The 20833-nt window shown below is 39.4% G+C and overlaps 1 protein-coding gene across 1 annotated transcript in view; it reads left to right on the top strand.

Moving 5' to 3' along the window:
• Positions 1-20833, top strand: part of LOC115731019 (probable disease resistance protein At4g27220) — a 213595-nt gene that overhangs the window by 16807 nt on the left and 175955 nt on the right. The window lies entirely within an intron of this gene.

Genomic DNA, 20833 nt, shown 5'->3' with positions numbered 1-20833 from the left:
GATACGCTGAAAATTCTATCGATCGAGATTGATCGCGAATCAAGCTTTAGAATTTAACGTCGGACCTTCGGGGGTTTTAATAAATAAAAATTTTGGACGTTTCCTCATCCCGAGTGCAATTCCTTCGCGGTTCGCCCCAAAGAGGTTCGGGAGAAGTGGATTTGGACTGGGTATGGGAAAGGACCCATTTGCCCTCGAAAAATACCCCATTTTTCACTTGGAACGAAGGGTATTTTGGTCATTTTTCCTTTTGGCCGAGATTGACTAGTCAATGTGGGGAGAAAATTATTTTTCCCTCTTGACTTTGTGGGCATAATTAATTATTCTCAACTCATATTATCTATTATTTGGTCTTCTTCCTCCTCATTATTTTCAAGAAACTACTCTCTCTCTAGCTCACTTTCTCTCTCTTGCTCACTCCCTCTCTTGGCCGAACTCACCCTTGCTCATTCTCTCCCTCACCGAAAATTCTTCAAACAACCGCCGGTGTCGCCTTGAACCGCCGGAGCTCGATTACCGCCGTAAGCTACTCGGAGTCGCCAGAGCCGCCGGTTGAAACCAAGATTCTCCACCCGTTTTCTCGCCGGAAAACTTGCTAAAATAGTGGTAAGTTGCTCCCTAACCTTAGATTAGGTATCTAGGTTGCTAATAGACTATAGATTCAGTGATTTTGGTGAAAAATGGGTTGGTTTTGTGCTAGTTCATGGAGTTGGCCGAAAATGCAAATGAAGGGAGGAGAGAGAAATGTGTTCTTGCATGAATAGTGAAGTCAAGAGAATATTTGTTTGGTCAAAATTGGACCATGGTTACTTTATGCTTAACTAGAGTTACTTTATGCTATTATTTAATCATGGTTAAGTTAGTTGTTGATTCTAGTTAATTTTTGAACCATGGTTAGATTATACTTTAACTATAGTTACTTTTTATATGATAAAATGTTGTTATGCCATGGTGCTAATTAAATATGGCATTATTATAGTTTAGTACTTTAGTCATGAATTAATTGCACGTTAGAAAATTATTATTGCTCGGCCCTAATAAATTCCCACGTTAGTATAATTTTTAATCGTACATTATTTATATATTGCTACGTTAGCATAATATGGTCGCTTGACGTGGATTGGATACTATGGTAGTATTAATTGATCGGGTAGTCTGGATTAGTCCTTGGATTAGTGTGAATTAATCGGGTGATCCCGAATTATTAATTCTCTAACGTGAGTGAATCACGTGGTCCCGAATTATTCTGGGAAAGTATGAAGGTCGTATTCAATCAAGTCGTTCGAGGCCAAAGTGAGCCGTATTCGTCTGATTGTTTGAGACCGAGAAAATGTAATGGTCGTATTCATATTCAATCAAGTCGTCCGAGGCTAAAGTGAGCCGTATTTGTCTGATTGTCTGAGACCGAGGAAATGTGAGGGTCGTATTCAATCAAGTCGTCCGAGGCCAAAGTGAGCCGTATTCGTCTGATTGTCTGAGACCGAGAAAATATGAAGGTCGTATTTGTCACGACCTAAAAATTGAATTTTTCAGGTTAACGGATTATTAGGTTAATTAGATTAACTAACCTAATTCGGAGTGGATCTGAGTGGATCAAACCAGTTTAATGCATCTTTGTGAAAAATTACGTTCAGAAAACTCTTTCGTCCACCTGTTGTTAAAAGAACGAAGGACCCCTTTAAATGGTGAATTTAACTCCGAAATTTTTCAGGCTGTTAATTGAAACATAGATCAACAACTTTCATGTTTGGCAATTTAACCATGCGGCACGTTTACTAGTAGTAAATCGCAAAATGAATCTGTAGTCTGAGAACGTGTCAAATTCCAGCCTGCCTGACTCCGGCCATTAATTCCATAAAAAATAGAAAACACGATGGATCATTACGAAATTTTTTGAATAGATGGTTAAAGATCTTATGAACATTTTTCATTTGAAGTGAGGAAATTGAATCTAACTCAAAAGGGGTGTAAAAATTCGTACAACTCAGCAAGGTCAGAATGAGAACAAAACCGTTTTATTAATCTAAGAGTGTAATCAAAGGATAACAAGCCTGACATCTGACGAGATTCCCTTAACATAAGACCTAGGAAAATAAAAAACATGACAAGACATCGGAAAGAAAATAATTAAATGCAAGACCAATAATTGAACGACTCGATGACAATACGATCTCGATTTACTACTTCAAGAGAGCATTCTTGTTTTTCAACCATTTCAATACCCGTGTCGCCTCTGCTGCTTTCCTCTTTGCCCGCTCCAATTCCTGCGTGAGATCTTCCACTTGAGCATGAAGAGTAACCGTAGGTCGCACCTCTGGGATTACCGGTTGTAAGGCTTCAGGAATTGAATGCTTCTTGATGTATTGAGGGGTGGCATGATATATCTTTTCATTGCCCAGCAACTCCTTCCTCGGTAGCTTGAGCTTGGATGGCTGACAAAAATTCCACAATGAGCGGATGGTAATCAATGATTGTTCGGGCTCCGGGACCTTGACGGTGAAGTCGAGCCGAACACCTTCGGCCTCTAGGGGTGGTGGTAAGGTCTGGACAACTCCGTATTGACATGCCACCCGTAGTGGATAATACTCGGTAGCTCCAGTGAATCCGAGCAAAGGGATTGGTCTTGCACCAGCGCTTGCCAAACGAGCCATACCTATCTTGAACCAACTAGCTTGCCATAGGAAACCCCTAGGTTCCGGATCCTCTAACAATCCTATCCACTCACAAAAATGGTAATCTGGAATTTTATCCTGTTTTTCTTTGAAAACCATGATCGGGGGAGAAAAATTTCTGAGTTTTTCGATTGTTACAAGATTTTGACATCCTTTAATATGAGAAAGGAACCATATTTGCAAAAGCTCAGCCGAACCTTTAAAAGTACCACATTTATCTTGCTTATACTTGTTCAAAGACATAAAAGTTTCCGCCAATATTGCGTTGACGAAATTTTTCTCTTCACAAACTTGTTGAACAAAGTAAGCTATCTTTGGGTTAATCGAATTTTTACAATGCGGAAAGATTACTAATCCAAAGAAAGCCAGCAAGAAAATTTTCCCTTTTTGCAATGAAATAGCTTGATTAAAACATTCGGTCAAGAACGAGAATGAGCAATTCCCGTAATTAGCTTTTAAATTTCTTTGAACTTCAGCTATTCCAATATTCAAAATTTCAGCAAGCAAGAGTGGAGGATCGTTACCGATATATGGACTAATAGGTTCCGGATCTAGGGACTTTCCAATGAGCATGCTATATTCCTCTAAAGTAGGGGTAAGCTCATGCTTACCGAATATAAACGTCGAGGTCTCGGGGCACCAAAAATGAGCAATCGCTCGAATAAGCCCGGTACGGACCCGTATCTCACAAAAGTGCACCAAACGCCCCAATCTACGCTCCACATAATCTCGAGATATGCTGTCCAGCTGGGTAAACCAACTGCCTAGTCCCTTCTTGGGCATTGGAACAGTTCGGATGTTCTTGCATTCCATGCGCTCCATGAAGTAGTAAATCGAGACACGACCAACCTAATTGCCATGGACCGACCGAAATAGTACATGAGGATAAGTAATTTGCACGAAAAGGATCAGAAATCTTACCCACCAACATTATGACATTGCACGGACATGCGCGTGACGGGTGTCAGGTGTGTGCCCTTTTTTATGATTTTTTTTTTTAAAAAAGTTCGAAATCTTATAGACAAACCGTACCAAATTAGATTGGTCAATGCTCAGCCTTTAAGAATTTCATTTAGGTCGAGGGTCCATTCCATGCTATGAGATTATAGCCAGGTTGGGTGATCCTCCGTACCAAAGCTCGGGATCGAAGATGGGGTCACCCATTCCTCGTGATCGAGGCTAAGGAGATTCCCGATCTTGATACCATCCTAAATTTTACTAAGGTTTTGAAAATGGTGCAGTGCAAACAAATGAAAATTCATGCACAAGAGTTTATGATTCCCAAGATATTAAATTACAATATGACACAGCTATCAATCATTCAAAACAAAGGTCGGATAGTCAGAAAATCAATATAACAATTAACACCCAAAAAAAAAAATGAACAAATTACAAATCCAAATCATCAATCAAGGAGAATCAACATGAAAATCACTTAGGCTTAAGTCCACCAGAATTTTTTCCAAAAAAAAAAATTACGATCCCCGGTGGAGTCGCCAAGCTGTCACGACCTAAAAATTGAATTTTTCAGGTTAACGGATTATTAGGTTAATTAGATTAACTAACCTAATTCGGACTCTCCCAAGTCCTACCGAATCGCAACTTAGGTTCAATTACATGCCAAGATTTTAAATTGGAGCCGCCACTAATCTTTTATGGTAGGTAGATTAGAAACCTAAATAAAGTATTAGGGAGAAAATACTTTATTTCATACGAACCAGAGATTAAATGGATTCGGGGACTTGGTTACATTAACTTTTCAATTAATGCCCTTTCGGTACCCGATTTTCATGAAAAATCCTTAGTTTGATGATTTGAATTAATTTTTTTTTTTGGGTTTTCTTTTATTAAATGCAATGCTAATGCAACCTACCTATATGACATGTGAGATGTAATGACATGGCAAAAATACATGACATGGCATAATGACGTGGCAAATATGCATGACAAAGAAAATATAATAATACAAACTAAACTATAATGCTATGCAACGTGGATGGTATTTTGTTTTGGTATATTTTTGTGTATTTTCGGATTCATGAAAAAATAAAGGTAAAAACTACTCTAATGTGAAGTAACATCTAATTTAACTTAAGAAATTGATTTCTCAAAGTCCTAATTTTATTAGACATTATTTTCATGCAAGTGGTGAAGAGAAATGTGATTTAGCTTAAGAAAACGTGACATCTTTTTTTTTGGGATTTTTTAGGAATTTATTTAAACCATGAAAACAATGAAATTTGAACAAAAATAAACAATATTGCCCATAAAACACCTTTAAATCCGAAATTCCGATTTTTATTCACAACATCCCCCGAGATTAGGGTTAGCAAGTGAATATATTATAGAATTACCGTCGTCCCTATATACATAGGGCAAACCTTGAAATTCTATTTAAGAATTAGCGATCCGCTCCTCGAGATCAAGGATTTGATATCTAATTCACACGCACGGGCACGATCGTACTTCGAGATCGAAGTCATATGTTGCCTTTAATGTACGTTTTTCGAGGGACAAGGCACAAATAGGGAGCATGTGTTATGGGCAATATTGCTTACTAAAGATGTTCAAACTTTATGACAATAAATGGCAAACAACATGCAGAATATAAACATGCCAAATATAAAAGTAAAAACCAACCAAGGCTGCATGAATTTCGAAAATCCATAGGGGATTACCAAAATTTTAAAGGGCATATGGCCCTATCCTCAAAGGATATCGATATCTTTTAAATTTAGGAAAAGTTATCTCTTGAGATCTTCAAAGTGGATTGGATAATTTTTCAGACAATTTTTCAAGTGTAAAAGATATGATAAGGATTTTTTAAGGATTCCAATTTAGACACAAGATAATCTTCAATATTCCAAAAGATGTGTGTAATATCTTTAAGATATGATAGGACTTCAGATTATCTTAAATTTAAATCAAATATCCAAAGATATACTATGCTCAAGATATGTACAATTTTGAAAATGGGAGATATGCTCTACGTTCAAAATCCACCAAACTAGGCAACCATATATCCGAAATTTACTTCATCCACCGAATATTCAAATCAAGCAAGCAATTTTCCAAATATCAATAGATTAGAAAGGTTACCTAATTTGATCTTGAAGCAAACTTGAACACCAAGCGACTTTGCTTAGACCGATCGGCTGAGATTTGCGCGCCTAAGGAAACCTTGGCAAGATGAACTCGCAGCAGCTAATTTGAACCTTAGTCCACGCCAATTTGCAAGGAAAATCACTCTAAAACGCTGAGCTAATCGTCTTTTAACAACGACACAAATCTGCACCGATTAGTAGCAAAAATACCCAAAAAAACAAAGCTGTTTTGTGCTCGATTCAGCAGTGAAAAGCCACTAAACAGCAGCTAGATTACTCCCTTAACAGCTGTGGAAAACCGGACTAAACAGTGGCCGAATTACGCACTAAGTAGCAGCAAAATAAACCTCGAACAGCAGTGAAAATAGGGCTGGAGAGCAGTGGATCCGGGCACCAATCAGCAGCGAAGAACGGCCCCAGGACGGTGACGAAACCGGTATTGAACAGCAGGAAGATTGGGTACTCAGCAGCAAGATTCGAGGTCGAATCAGTAGCAAAAAGGGGCACCTAGCCAGGAGGAGAAGCACCAAACACAACCAATCCACCTTTAAAAAAAAACTTCTCTCTTTTTCTCTTATGCTCACGTGTATCCCCTTTCTTTTTGTGAGCAGGAAATTGCCGTCCCCCCAAAACCCTAGTGAAAGAGCTCTATTTATAGAGAAAAGCTTTGCAAGCTTGGGGCTTAAGTTTTGTTAATCCTGCCAAACAAACCCGGGATCAAAGTATGTGATCAATTAAGTCCCAAAGGATCCAATTGCATTAATTTGATTGAAATTTTTGGCACATAATAATTGACATTTTTAATTAAGGCCTTTAAGCTTAAAATAGCCCCAAATTCTTCTTTGAATTGCCGGTTTTTTTTTATTTAAGCTCATATCATCTAACAAATCAAGCTCAAATCTTCTGCCGTCGGTGGTCCAATGCAAAATGCAATGCATGAATACTAAAATTAAATGAAAAAGATGAGCTATTATTTTTGGTAGGAATTAAAATTTAACTCCAGATTTTTATGCAAAATAAATGAATAAGGAGAAATCAAAATTTAGGTGTCAACAGTATTCAATCAAGTCGTCTGAGGCCAAAGTGAGCCGTATTCGTCTGATTGTCCGAGACCGAGGAAATGTGAGGGTCGTATTCAATCAAGTCGTCTGAGGCCAAAGTGAGCCGTATTCGTCTGATTGTCCGAGACCGAGAAAGTATGAAAGTCGTGTTCAATTAAGTCGTCCGAGACCAAAGTGAGTCGTGTTCAACTAATTGTCCGAGACTTAATCCGGTCGTGTTCCTATGTGTCCGAGACCGAGATTTATGGGTCGTATTCCTCTGTATCTGAGACCCTGGTATATATATATAGAGCCGTGTTCTATAAATGTCCGAGGCTCAAGGTTGTGAACTTGTATGATGTCGGTGGAGTAACGTGGAATATTTTCGGAGTAACGTGGAATATTTCTGGAGTAATGTGGAATTTTCGGAGTAACGTGGAATATTCTGGAGTAACGTGGAATTATTCTCGAGTAACGTGGAATATTTTGGAGTAGCATGGAATGTTTTCGGAGTAACATGGAATTTTCGGAATAATGTGGATAATTATATTATGGCCTGATGCGTTAAACGCGGGCCCCGGAGCACGTGGAACATTTTATTGTCGGATTGAGGCGTGGAACGCCGAAACAGAGATAACGTAGAATATTTGAGAAGGTGTGGAAATTTTCGGAGAAAGAACGGAATTTTCTGGAATTAAATTGTGGAATTTTTAGTAAGAAAGAAAAGTTGTTGGAAATTGTTTACTGAAAATGTGTCCGGAGGCACTAGAACCCTAATCTAGGATTAGGAGCTAGCTTACTGAGATTTTATCTCACCCCGTCGTGGGTTCGTTGTTTTTCAGACCCTCCGTCACAACAATGAACGACCCGCCTCAAAGGTTCGAGATCCCGCGGGACATGGAAACCGTGGTGACAGAGTACCCAGTTGGATGAGGACGAGCTGGCAGCCTTAGACAAGATTGTGCCGGATAGCGAGGACGAGGCCTAGGATAGTTGGCCTCTCGGCTTTTGTAGAGTGCTGTATTTTGATTGTGTAGCGGGCTTTGTCCACGTCTCTTTTTGTTATAGGTGGTCACGGGCTTGTATAGTGGCCCCCGAAGCCCAAGGCTAATGAGTTTGTAGCAGTTATGTATATATGTACATAAGTTTGTTTTACCGTCCCAAGTCATCGAGATGTTAATTGTTTCTGTACGGGGATTCGTTTTTGCTTCCGCATGAATTTGTTGGTCTTTGGATCCTGGAGAACCGTACATAAGCATGGCCAGGTGGGATGTCGACGAGCTCTCGGGGTTCGGGTCGTGACATAAATGCAGCAACTTGAGACATGCTTTCACTTCATCCATGACTTGGTGCCTTGCCAATCTAGAATATATGGAAATAAGGGAGTGTGATCAGATGGAAGGAGTGATCGAAGAGGGAGAAGGGTAGGGAAGCGCAGTGGAGAAAATTTCATTCCCGAGACTCAATAAGATGATTCTGAAACGCTTGCCCAATTTGACTAGTTTCCTAGCGGGAAAGAATCACGAGCTAGATTGTCCCAAAATGTATTATCTAGGGATTGCCCACTCCCCCAAAATGAGAAGTTTGACATGGCAGTCTTCATTGGATATTGACCATAACACGCCTTCCCTTGTTACTCCATGGGTTAGTCTTCTTTTCCTGAAACCAATACTTTTGTTTTTCAGATAAATCATCTAGTCAAATGAATGCACACTGTTGACGCCTAAATTTTGACTAATCTATTTTTTGCATAAAAAATTATAAAAATCATCTCACATATTTATTTTTAGCGTACATTGCATTGGCATATAATAGGGCAAGCAGAACACTTAATTTAGCATGCGTCTAGACTAGGCACGGGATGGAAAAATACACCGAGAAGATTTGAAACTTCGGGGACTGTATTGCAAATACTTAAAATTTCAGGGACTGTATTGCAAATACTTGGAACTTCGGGGACTGTATTGCAAATACCAAAAGAAAATGGAGAAAGGAAGATGCTGAAGAGAAGATAATGAAAGGAAGATGGTGAAGAGAAGATGAAGAAGAGAAGATGAATGTGAAGAAGGGAAGATGAAAATGGAAGGTGAAGAAATGAAGATGAAGAAGGGAAGATGAAAATGGAAGGTGAAGAAATGAAGATGAAGAAGGGAAGATGAAAATGGAAGGTGGAGAAATGAAGATGAAGAAGAGAAGATGGAAATGGAAGGTGAGGAAATGAAGACGAAGAAGAGAAGATGAAGATGGAAGGTGAAGAAATGAAGATGAAGAATGAAGGATGAAAAACTTTGCCTATAAAAGAGGAAGAGGATTGAGAGAGTTTAGAGAGGAGTGGAAGAGAATTGAGAGAGTTTTTGAGTGGAAGAGAATTGAGAGAGTTTTTGAGAGGAATTTTTAGAGAGGAAAAAGAGAGTTCTTGAGAAAAATCAGAAGAGAAAATTCGAGAGTGAAGAAAAGAGTTTTAGTGGAGCATCATCTTCGACGAGTCCCGACACATATTTCGCCTCTCGCCACCCAACAACGCCATTGCTTGAAAATAAGATAGTTTTCTCCCGCTATTTTATTTAGGTTTCTAATCAACCTACCGAAAATGATTAGTGGCGACTCCAAATTCAGATCACATTGCATGTTAATTATTCGAACCTTAAGTTGCGATTTGGTATGGACTTGGGAGAGTCCGAGTTAGGTTAGTTAATTAATTAACCCGATAATCCATTAGCCTGAAATTTAACTTGTTTATTTTCTAGGTCGCGACAGCTTAGCGACTCATTTGGGGATCCAAAGAGGACTTAGGCCGGATAATTTCATGAAAAAGAAATCACTTGATTTGGTAAACTTTGGTTGAATTCCCATTCTTAGGTGTTAAATGTTTTTGCAGATTGGGAGTTATAAGGGGAGGAGTGATCGGCTAACCCTTTGTTTTGCAGGCTTGGTGAATTGGAATTGTGATTTAACTTTTGAATCATTGAAGCGGTGTTTGCCTTTAATTGTTGTGCATGATTTATCGTATTTGCACTACACTGCACACAACTCGTGACCGGACTCGGGTCACACTAATAGTTTTAGGATGGTATTTAGATGGTTCTTTAACCTTGGCGGTAAGGTTTCGCTAAAGGTTATCCCATCTGGATCTCGAAAATTTTTCCAAAAAATGGCTCAAGGGTCGTTCTCATACACGTGAGGCTACGATGCATGAGAATTGCCCTTGTCGACCGAACCAAGCCGAAGTGATTGGACCCGACTAGTCATGACTATTGTACGCGAGGTTGCGACTAGTCATGATGATTGCGCGCGAGGCTGCGACATGTCATTTCGTTCATCATTTCACTTTGCAAAAGCCTTTTGGATAGATAGAATAAGATTTAAACTCACAATTCATGCGCATGTCTTTGTGATTGGCATTTTCTTCGTATGAGAGGTAATTTCTTGTCTCTTGTACCCTATTATCTCATTTTTATTTTGGGCCGGTCCATGGTTTAGGTTGATTGTTTAGAAGTTTCATTGTCTTATTTCCAATTTCGCACTTTGCTTCCGTAGCTTTTACAATTTCATCGGTTGTCCTCAATTCCGATTTGGCTTATTCCTGTTGTACGATTTTTACTAAATTCTACGATCGAGGTTTGAGTAAGTGCCAAACACAAAAGTTGTAGACCTATGTTTCAACTAATATCTTACAAAATTTCAGAATTAAATTCATAATTTAAGATGGCCCTTCGTTTTTTCAACAACATGCGGTTATAATAGTTTTCTGAATGTGATTTTTTTGGAAAGACACATTAAACTGATTTGATCTGTGCATTTCTAGTCCGATTGGCCAACATAAAAGTTGTTCATCACCTTCTCAACTACATGCTCGTAAAATTTGGACATGTTTTGATCAGCGTACAAATTAATACGAATTTTTTCGTAAAAGCAGACAAACTGAAAATTACATGTTCCAATCCTTTGGTCATAATCACTTTGTTCGTTTGAGTCTAGAGGGATATCATGGGCCGGCTCGCTATTCTTGCTCCCCGTACTCATTTTGGATTTGTTACTGCGTACGGGTAATTTATCACGGATCCTCCACATATTACTCGATCGATCGCGAAGAGGATGGCCGACATTAACGCCGTCGTTAGTGCTGCCCTAGACGAGAAACTTGGCTCCTTGATCGAGCGCTTTGAAGGGATGATGTCCCGAAAGATGGAAGAAATGATGGCCGCCTTCACTGCCAAACTTCAATCATCCGCCGCCAGCCCGCCGCTTCCTGCTCTAGTTCCTCCTACGGACAACTTTGGTAAAGCCCTGGAAGCTACTCCCTATCCGACAATGCCGCTAGAGGATGTGATCATCACAGGCGTGAGCTCGAGCACGCCGCCTGTAGTCCCAATCCCTCAAGCCAGCCCTGTGGCCCCCGGAATGAATGGTGATACGGCCAAGCTGTTGGCCCAAATGGAATAGAGGATCCGAGAGGTCGAGGGGATTCACAACATACCCCAGATTGACATGTCTGTCTTTTCAAAGGTCATGGTACCAGAGAAGTTTAAGATGCCCGACTTTGAGAAGTATGATGGAACTTCCAACTCGGTTCAGCACGTCCCGATGTACCAGGCAAGAATGAATAAGCATGCGACCAACGGCCCCTTAATGGTTCGGACCTTCCAGGCTAGTTTAAAAGAAGCTGCCATGAGATGGTATACAGACTATGAGATCTACCGGATGGATAATTGGGAGAAGGCAGCTAATGTTTTCATCAAAGATTTTAGCTTTAACTTGGACGCGCTCACTACCAGAGAAGACCTTGAGCAGCTTGAGATGAAAAAGGGAGAAACAATCAAGCGGTATGCCACCAGGTGGAGGAACGTGGCATCTCAGCCGAAACCAGTCCCTCCCGAAAGGGAACTCATGAAATTGTTTGTTTCCACCCTCCCGCCAGTGATGAGAACTCGAATTTTGGGATCCGCTGCCACGTCATTCAGCCATCTCATCGCAATGGCTGAAGAAATCGAGAACGGTATGAAGAAAGGTTGGTACGGTGATGTCGCCACAATGACTAAGAGGTTTGCGGTAAGGAAAGACAAAGAGCCGGCCCCACAGGTCAACATGACCTTCAGCCAAAAACCCACGACCCGGACGCCGGTCGTATAGATTCCTAATCAGCAGCAGGCTAATTTCGGTGCGCAACGATAAAGAGGGAATCAACGGTCCCCTCGGCAATTTACTCCTCTACCAGGAACCCCGTCGCATGTTGCAAACGGCCAAGACTTCCGTCCACTCATTTGATGGCGTAAAGAAGGATGTGCTGGGGCAGATCAACTTGGAGAATCAGATCGGGCCTTCTTTGTTTGACATTCTCTTCCAAGTATTGGATATTCCTTCGGCCTTTAATCTTCTCCTAGGCCGACCTTGGATTCATAACGCCGGAGCTGTCCCATTAAGCCTTCATCGGAGAAATTAAGTTCGTGATCGAACAGAAATTGGTGATTGTCCATGGAGAAGAAGATCACCAGATTTTCAATGAAACGGTCATCCCTTACATCGAGCCGGCTCATGATGAAGAAGATTCCTACCACGCTTTTGAGATAGTACACACCATCCATGTATCACCGGAAAGTCCTTTGCCGGTTCCCGAAATGTCAACCACTTCTCTTATGGTGGCTAAGATAATGGTGGGCAACGGCGAAAGCTCAAGCTTAAGGAGTCAGACTGCTCACGGCGAAAACAAAGTGGGAAATCTATCGCTAGTGTTAGCAAGTAACACTACCCAATTCGAGTATCAATTGCTCAAAAAATCAGAAGATTACTTTGATGATGAGCTCACCACCTTGATCGGCCCGTTCGGAGCTGAAGGACCTCCAGAGTTGTGATCCGAAGCAAGTGATTATAGATCCTCAAACAACGATCGTTGGTGTATGATCCAAGACAAAATCATTCGATCATTGGAATGGCCAGCAAAAGAGGTGGAACCAATCTCGCATGAATACTCCTTTAATTCCATGTATAGTTCCCCTGCGTGGGATATTTTTTACTTTCCGGCTGTCTAGAATTTGTCTAGAGTTAAAGGGCGAATTTTCTCCTATCTTATCAAATGCGTAAGTTCCTTGTTAAGCTAGGCCTGTAGCAAATCAATTTGTGGACGACGCCCCTCAACGCCCGTAAAGAGAGATTCCGAATAGCCTTACTTGGGAGAATACGAGTAAAAGACCAAGCGGGCTCAAAGATGGGTAACTCCGTATCGTTCCAATTGGCTTTCAATCGTTTCAAACTCTAATTTAAGCTTATTTGATTCTCGACGGGGGATTGCCAACCGCTTTGAGAACAATATAGCAAAAAGCGAACCACTCGTGGACGCCAACAACACCACAGCCTAGTGGTTGGGGGAATGACAGTGGTCCGAGGCGTCCCGGGTTCGATCCTGGGATTTGGCATCAATGTACAAAGATTAATAAAAAACTTTTTTTTTTTTTTGCTTGGCGATCCAGTACCGATTGAAGTTTTGGCCCGGATGGTTACGGAACCCGCAGAGATAACATCTCGGACATACAATCCGATCCGGATGAATCGATCTTTTCAAATTCAAAGTTCGCAAGGAATACATACAAGGGTAAAGCGATATCGTTTCAACTCTTTTAGAACATGAGGACATACATTGACGCTTTCCCTTTTGATTTTTACGAGGGTCACTGCCTGTTCAAATAGAGAAGTATCCCTTCTCCCCGAGAAATTAATGAAATGAGAAATTCCCAGAGCCTTTGACAATCTCATGTCTCGAACCGGATAATGAAGTTTTGCAACTCATTTGCATGAGCAGGGGCAACTCACGATCCACGCCTCTAAGAAGTTTCTTATGTGCTTGCAAATTCTATCTACAAAGATAAAAAGTTGCTGCATTTTATATGCTCGAAAACACTCATACATTGCATAGTTTGTGCATGATTGTTCCTCATGTTTAATTTACCAACTCTGAATAAGGAACATGAACTACATAAGATACATCAAATGTATGGAATGGGGCAAGACAGGATGATGAAAGGCAATCTTTTTCCAAACACGTCCCATTTTTTCAGGCGAGTTGAACGGTGGCTAAGTTCCGCATTTCACAAGGTAAAAGGTTTTCTCGCAAAAGGTACGGTAGCCGAAATGACATAGGCATTCAGTTCTCTATCCCAAACAGTGCAGGTGATCCATTGATGACCCCTTTTGAGCGGTGGTTTCATTTCTTTACCCCTGTCAAGAACCACCCCACATCGGGGTCCAGACGAGTTAATTCCAGCAGCAACACGAGGTAAATGGTTAGAAATTTTCTTGCTCGGACTAACATTAATCTTCGGGTGTTTCTTTCCATTTATACTTGAATTTTAATTCAAGTGCCTTAGGATGATGAAGAGCATTCATTTCTCTATCCTATACACTTCATTCTTTGCATAGCCCACTTGAGCCTGCAGATTCATTTCTTAAACCCCCGTTGGTGATCATTTGCTCATTCCAAAGACCAAGATAACATTTTCCCAAGGATTAGAATTGGAGATGGTCGGGTCAACAGAGAATTCCCGAATGGACTCATTTCTTGTATGCTAGATTTTTTATGTTTACATAATTTTTCTTTGTAAATGTTTATGCTTGTTGTAATTTATGGTTCAAAATTATGGGATTGTAAAAAAGAGGAGAGACAAACTCAGCTTAAAGGAGAAGGGCCTGCTCTCGAAAAAAAGAAGAAGAAGAGCAAAACAGAGAGATGTCGAAGAGCTCTCAAAGAAAAAGAAAAAAATCTCTTCTCGAAAAAAAAAAGAAAAAAAAGAAAATGAGAGTCGGGAGTAAGAAAAGCAAAGGCTGATCTCATATGAAAATTTCGAGCATAGGAAAAGCAAAATGCCTACCAAAAGTAAGGCCAATGCACATTCATTTGTAAAGTACTTCTGAATTTTAAATGTACATTTTTGCATGTTAAGTTGTAAATTCCATGTACATGTTTGCATTGTGTCTCTTGCAAATCCTCGACGGACATTTGTTGTGAAGAAGACTCCCCAAGAAGTCGGTTTGCAAAGTGCAATTTTCAGTAGAAAACTATCATCCCTCATTCAATGATGGAATTCTTTCTGAAGACATTTCCGGAAGACCAAGATCGGTGACTAGTCGGCGATGATCACCAACGTCAAGCCCCTTCTCATTTAATTTCTAAGCTAAAACGAGCCTTTTCGTTCCTCGGTCCCCAATCCTAGCCTACGTTATAACCATCCAAAGTCTCTTCCGATTAGGGCACTTGAGTTAACGTAGAGTTAGATGATTTTAAGCATCACTCGAAGAAGTTCGAGCAAGATTATTTCTCTCTCATTTTTGCGGGGTTCTTGACTTGTAAATCCGGAGCAGATGATGAAGAAATTCATTTCAGCAGCCTTGACTCAACTAGAATCCCCTTTGTAAACCTTTGACCTAGCTCTCATTACGGTCCTAATCAAGACCTCCCGATCGGCTCGGTCCTATCAATTGCGAGATTACTCGGATCCTTATCGAATGCGATGATGGAAAGATTGAGTGATTTTTTTTGAATCCTGCGGACATGATAAATAGCTTTTCTTGAGAGTGAGTGAAAGCCCTTTCGGGATGAAGTCCCCCCCATTCAGCTCACATTCGAGGTATTCGTAATGTGAGAACCTCCCCGGACAGAATTGGTAATGTAAACTTGATAGAATGGTTATGCATGAACCATAGTATGAGTGATTGCATTATACTCATTGTTGAATATGTTTGCACGTGTTACCTCCGACATTCCATAATAGGTAATACATTCCCGATGTTCGAGTTCCCTCCCAAGGTCTCGAAATCCATCCAAGGATTATTGAACGAACAAGTTCTGCTGGCAAATGCCTACTAGGTACGATACGAGCAATCTGTTTCTTTCCCCGATTAGATCATTTGGAGAACCCGGGTAAGTTTTCCGAACCCCTTTTCAAATTAACAACTCTTCTGATGATAGTTGTTATTCAATTCGAGCAATATGCCCCTTTCGTACTTATCGATTCCATTCGATGGTACTCCTATCAAATATTGTTCAATTCGGGCAATATGCCTCTTACGTCAAGTCGTAAAGACATATGCACTGGCGATCTTGACATCTTATCACATCATAACGACGTAGTTCTTATGATTTCGATCTCAGGTCACGAAGACATATGCACTGGTGATTTTAACCTTTAGTCGGTTCATAATGACATAGCTCTTATGATTCTCGGTTCCTTTATCAAATCATGAAGACATAAGCACCCATGATTTCGATCCAAACCAAATCATAACGATGTAGCTCTTATGATTTTGGTTCCCCTTTGTCAAATCGTGAAGACATATGCACTGGCGATTTCGACATTTAATCAACTCACAACGACGTAGCTCTTGTGAATTTGATTCCACTTCTTTAGACTCACAACGACGTAGCTCTTGTGATCTCGAAAGACACACACATCTTGCGCTGTCTCACATTAGGGAGAAGTCTCCGATAACAGACAGGCCAAATACCTTAAGGTCCTCGTGTTTGCAAGAAACTTGAAAATTAAGGGAATCGTCGACTTACGAGGTATTTGATAAAATATATATTCTCGTATGCGATCCATGTGCAGGTTTCTTTAACAAAAAAAGAGGAGAAGTTTTAGCACATGTTATTTACAGTCTTGCATATCATGCATCACTTCATTACATAAAAAATGGGATTAAAACTCCCGCCAAAAAGTTCATCCATAATTTGCACTGTCAAAATTTAGGATTCAATTTTGTCTTTGAGCGGAACCTCTACGAGCCTCCACTCAAAGAGGGGCAACTGATGACGCCTAAATTTTGACTAATCTATTTTTTGCATAAAAAATTATAAAAATCATCTCACATATTTATTTTTAGCGTACATTGCATTGGCATATAATAGGGCAAGCAGAACACTTAATTTAGCATCCGTCTAGACTAGGCACGGGATGGAAAAATACACCGAGAAGATTTGAAACTTCGGGGACTGTATTGCAAATACTTAAAATTTCAGGGACTGTATTGCAAATACTTGGAACTTCGGGGACTGTATTGCAAATACCAAAAGAAGATGGAGAAAGGAAGATGGTGAAGAGAAGATAATGAAAGGAAGATGTTGAAGAGAAGATGAAGAAGAGAAGATGAATGTGAAGAAGGGAAGATGAAAATGGAAGGTGAAGAAATGAAGATGAAGAAGGGAAGATGAAAATGGAAGGTGAAGAAATGAAGATGAAGAAGAGAAGATGAAGATGAAGAAGAGAAGATGGAAATGGAAGGTGAGGAAATGAAGATGAAGAAGAGAAGATGAAGATGGAAGGTGAAGAAATGAAGATGAAGAATGAAGGATGAAAAACTTTGCCTATAAAAGAGGAAGATGATTGAGAGAGTTTAGAGAGGGGTGGAAGAGAATTGAGAGAGTTTTTGAGTGGAAGAGAATTGAGAGAGTTTTTGAGAGAAATTTTTAGAGAGGAAAAAGAGAGTTCTTGAGAAAAATCAGAAGAGAAAATTCGAGAGTGAAGAAAAGAGTTTTAGTGGAGCATCATCTTCGACGAGTCCCGACACATATTTCGCCTCTCGCCACCCAACAACGCCATTGCTTGCCATTTTCGACGACAGCCGCGTTCTTCCAGCTCCGAGATCTTGAAGGGAACTATAACTTGTACGTGAGTAAGATTTTGTGTAATAGAAGGTAATCATTTCCATCTCGATCTACAAAAATGTAATCGTTTGGTTTGAACATTTGTTTGTTTATTTTAGACGTGCCACGTGTTCCAAAATTTAGCATTATTAAATGTTAATTTATTTTTGTAAATACTCGTGATTGGTTGCGTTTTCTTTTTTTCTAAATCATCCATGGTGTATATCGAACAAAATTCAATGTTTTGCATTCTCATAAAAAAGAAGAAAAATCCCAAAAAAATCGCATCTTTGAATTTCAAGTAAAATCCATCAAAATTGTCAAATCAAATATTTTTCATGAAAATGGTACCGAAAGGGCGTTAGAGTAATCTAGCGTAACCAAATCCCCGAATTCAAAATCTCCGGTTCGCGGAAATAAGATAGTTTTCTCCCGCAATTTTATTTAGGCTTCTAATCAACCTACCGAAAATGATTAGTGACGACTCCAAATTCAGATCACATTGCATGTTAATTATTCGAACCTTAAGTTGCGATTTGGTATGGACTTGGGAGAGTCCGAGTTAGGTTAGTTAATTAATTAACTTGATAATCCATTAGCCTGGAATTTAACTTGTTTATTTTCTAGGTCGCGACACACACGTCACATGAAACAATTTTTGTTCCCGAGCAATGTAACATCCGATTCTGGATTTTTGTTTGGGCAAAAAAAAAAATCCTCTAAACGCGGCATCAATCAAGGATAAGAAATTGGTTTCCTCTTACACCCACTTTTTGCCAGTGGTTGGATCCGAATCTTCTTAATGTAGAACTAGTAAATTGAGCCAGTTTTCTTTTTCTAAGATCATAACATAGGTCATTTGTTTAAGTCGTTATGTTGCCCATGCCTGTTACGGATTAATTTTCTTTCGGTAAAAAAATTTCCATAAATAATAAAGACAAAACTAGTAAACAATTGAAGTTATTTTTTTATCTTGTTTGCCATCAAATTTTCATAAGCAATGCTCGCAATTAGTATTAGTGTTGAATAAGTTGCGGTGCTCATAGTAAACAGAGGAAATAATCTCTGTCGCGAGAAGACGCATTGAATTGTGTCGGACTCGAGTTGCAAATTAATTATAAGTGAAGTTGCTCTACTCTAATTTGTGCTCCCATTCCATGGCTTATTGATCTCAGCCATCAATTCATCTGTACCCGTATGATACTAAGATAATGAGACCGATTCAAGTTTGCTAGTACTTTCTGGATTTTTTCTAAATCGAGTAAAGATGAAAATGGGAAGTTAATTTTCTCAATAGATAAAAAAGATAATGTAGAACCAACTTATACCTGTCGTTGGAGCATTGTTTACTTGCTCCCACCAGCATGGCATTGGAGCCGACTTTAGGAAGAGAGAAGAAGAATATGTGTGTGTGTCTATATATATATATATAGTAAAGATGAAAATGGGAAGTTAATTTCTTCAATAGATAAAAAAGATAATGTAGAACCAGCTTATACCTGTCGTTGGAGCATTGTTTACTTGCTCCCACCAGCGTGGCATTGGAGCCGACTTTAGGAAGAGAGAAGAAGAATATGTGTGTGTCTATATATATATATATATATATATATATATATATATATATATATATATATCTCCCGACCAAATTGAAGCACGTGTGTCAAACCCGCTTTGAACCGTGCTTCAGTTTCAATCATTCCTTGAAGTAAATAAATCTAAGAAATTCTTAGCTTATCTAATGTTGCATCATCAAAAGATTAGCACAACCTACTTTGATAATGATAAGTGCAAACAAATCTGGCAAATTGCATGTTCCCCTTGGAGTGCTCTAAACTTTAATAATGATCAGTGCAAGCTGCTTTTTAATTTTTAATATTCATCATTGCAACTTTTCAAAAGTTAAAGGGATAAGGCATCGCCGATATTAAGTATCAATTAAAACTACGTAAAAGCCGATGCTCAATGTACTAGTGATTATAAATGCTTTTATCATTTTCATGCTTTTTGCAATGCAATATACTAGGCCTTAGTCATCATTCAACTGAAATGAAAGCATCAATTAGCCCCTCCCTGTTTATGTCACTAGCGGGCTCTTGCATTCTCATGATTTGTGAGAGCTAGGGAACTTTGGAAATTCCCTCTTCGAGATCATAACTCAATATGATACACATTCATTGTTTCATTTTTCTCAATATGGCAGGTACAATTTCTTGGGCTTAGGTGGATGGTTCTCTCTCACATGGACAATTTAAGCAAAATATGGCCCGACAATCCTCAAGAAACTCTCACTTTTGACTCTATGTGGGAAGTGAAGGTCAAAAACTGTGAGAGCCTTGAAAATCTGTTTCCACATTGGGTGGCTACAAGTCTAACCCAACTTGAGAAGCTTTGAGTGGAATCTTGTAGGATCGAGGAAATAGTCGCTAATGGAGATGACACCCCACACTCCAACATTGCTCAAGTTCTTTTTCCGAAGCTAACCTCTCTAGTGTTACGTGATATGCCATGACTCAAGACCTTCTACCCTAACTTGCCCACTTTGAATTGGCCATTCTTGGAGGAATTGCGAGTGACTCACTGTGATAAAGTAAACATGTTATCTTTTGCAATATCCATGAACAAATGGACTCAGAGAAATGATCAACAGGATCTTTTAGACCAAGAAGCACACTTCTTTTGAGAGGGTATGATTACAACTATTTTTCCTTGGTTTCCACTTTGTTCTTTAACGTAATCTCATGTCCTCTACATGATCACATGTCACGTTATGATACTATAGGAAATATGCTCTCCCTTGCCAATCAGTTTGTCGACAACATGAGATATGTTTAGTGTCTTAAGTATACTTTTCTTTGTGGAAACATCTAGGATATTCCATTACATAGAACTACAAAAATAATAACATATTTCCGTTGACTACGCAATATGTTCGTAATCTACTCTTATCTAATGGTGCTCCTTGGGGAAGTCAATGAGGATTCACGCGAGATCCTCTCCATTGTTGACACATGTCCTGCATTGTACTTTTATGCTCTATTATTTTTTTTTTCTACAAACTCTTAAGAAAAATGAACTCAAACAATTTTTTTTAACTTATTCTTTAATTCACCCATTATATTTCATGTCCGCTTCACTCTAGAAATTGCAAAACCCGTTACCTATGAGTTTGCAAATGAATAAAATGTCTCTTATATATTAAGCACCCTTTTAAGGGTGTGGGCCCCATAATTTTTAGAAACATTATGAGTGCACCTCATTACAAAAAAATTCCAGATAAGATATACCTAATATTAGAAGAATTTGGTGAGCTGGAGGGCTCTGGAATTTAGATTCACTCTACCATCCTCTACTTGAGATACGTATGTAGATCTCTTTGGATTTAATGAATTG

This window comes from Rhodamnia argentea, chromosome 5 (assembly GCF_020921035.1).
Source record: "Rhodamnia argentea isolate NSW1041297 chromosome 5, ASM2092103v1, whole genome shotgun sequence".
Taxonomy (NCBI): domain Eukaryota; kingdom Viridiplantae; phylum Streptophyta; class Magnoliopsida; order Myrtales; family Myrtaceae; genus Rhodamnia; species Rhodamnia argentea.
The sequence above is the reverse complement of the archived record's forward strand: the minus strand, read 5'-3'. Positions and strand labels throughout refer to the sequence as shown.